Below are 1,686 nucleotides of genomic sequence, written 5' to 3'. Positions count from 1 at the left end.
GAATGTTTGTTGCTGAATTTTTGTTCCCTTAATTCTGCATTTCAAAGTTCACTAACAAATGTAACATTTGTAAGAGTTTCTGGCTAAGAAACAACCAATATAGTTTTTATTTACAAATTGACCTATATAGAAACACAGCTTTTCTTTTTTCATGAGTTATAGAAGGATAATTGATATATAATGAACTACATTGTACATAGTCAAAGTATACAATTTATTTAATTTTGACATCTGCTTACACTTACCACCATCACAATCAAAATAACGTTTTCATTACTCCCTAAAGTTTCCTTCCAACCTCCTTAATCTATCCTAATCTTTAACTCCATTCCTAGGCAATCATTGGTCTGCTTTCTGTCACTGAAAAATAGTTTCACTCTCTAGAATTTACAAAATGTGGAATTATGGAGAAATAGTCTTGGTTTGACTTTTTTCTTTCACCATTTATTTAAGTCTCTTTTGAGTTTTTTAATCAGTAATATTTAGTTTTCCATATACAGATCATACTGATTTTTTTAGATTCGTAACTGCTTTTTTTTTACTATTGTTTAAAACTGTTTTATTTCTATTTTAATTTCTAATAATAGTATACATAAATAAAACAGATTATTTTGCATACTTATCTTGTATCCCATGACCTTGAACTCATTAGTTCCAGTAGTGTTTTAATACAGAATATTAGAGAGTTTCTACATGAACAATCATTGATCTTCAAGTGAAAGTTTATTTTTTCATCTTAAATATGCAAGTTTTTAATTTATTTCTCTTCTCTGATTGCATTGGCTAGAGTTTTTAGTATGATAGTGAGTAAAAGTGGTGAGAGCAGACATGCATGCTTCATTCTTGATTTTGGGGGAAATTCGTTCAGTCTTCACTGTTTATATAATTTTACTTGCTTTTTGTTGTTATTGTTGTTTTTGGTGTATACATTTCACAAGTTGAGAAAGTTCTCTTCCAGCTTTGCTGACATTTTAACTTTGATGAATGTTGAAAGCTGTTAAATGTTTTCCTTCCATCTATCGAGATGATCAAACTTTTCTTTCTATTTATGTTGATTTGGTAAATTACATTGAATAATTTTCAAATGTTCGAACCAATCTTAGATTCCCATAAACATACTATATGTTCTGTTTCTTGTTGCTTTATTTCTCTTTCTTCCTGATAGCGTTTGGAGCAATTTTGTATCATAAGAGTTTATTTAATCTCCATTTCTAGGTTATTATTCATACCTCTTTAAAAATTTAATTTGTACCCTAAAGTTTACAATATGCATCTTTAATTAATTATAATATTGATTTGAATATTATATGGTTTTGCATGTAGTATAAGATTCTTACACATCATTTTGCAGCTTATACATGCGATGACTGGATTTTTTAACTCATATGTGAGATGTGCCTTTCTTACATCTTATTATGACATTAGTACATTACCCATTTGATATGAAAAAATTTTAAAAAAGAGAAAAGAAAAAATCCAGAATTTTACAAATCACAGTAGATTTCTCTCTCCTATTTTTTATGCTATTTTTGTCATCTATGCTATTTTTACATACTTATAAACTTAAAATACATTTAAGTAACTTTTTTACACGTTAGGCAGTAAAATTTCTTTTATAGGCCAGGCATGGGGGCTCACACCTGTAATGACAGCACTTTTGGAGGCCAAGGCAGGAGGCTCTTTGGA

At 28.8% G+C, this 1,686-nt stretch overlaps 1 non-coding gene across 1 annotated transcript; it reads left to right on the top strand.

The window, feature by feature from the left end:
• Positions 1–1,339: 1,339 nt before the first annotated feature.
• Positions 1,340–1,443, top strand: LOC116809986 (small nucleolar RNA U13). Its single transcript, XR_004370136.1, has one exon. It is a non-coding gene; the product is annotated as a small nucleolar RNA U13 (small nucleolar RNA).
• Positions 1,444–1,686: the final 243 nt, after the last annotated feature.

The sequence above is a fragment of the Hylobates moloch genome, unplaced genomic scaffold, assembly GCF_009828535.3.
Source record: "Hylobates moloch isolate HMO894 unplaced genomic scaffold, HMol_V3 SCAFFOLD_1, whole genome shotgun sequence".
Taxonomy (NCBI): Eukaryota; Metazoa; Chordata; class Mammalia; order Primates; family Hylobatidae; genus Hylobates; species Hylobates moloch.
This window is presented reverse-complemented; position numbering and strand designations above follow the sequence as displayed.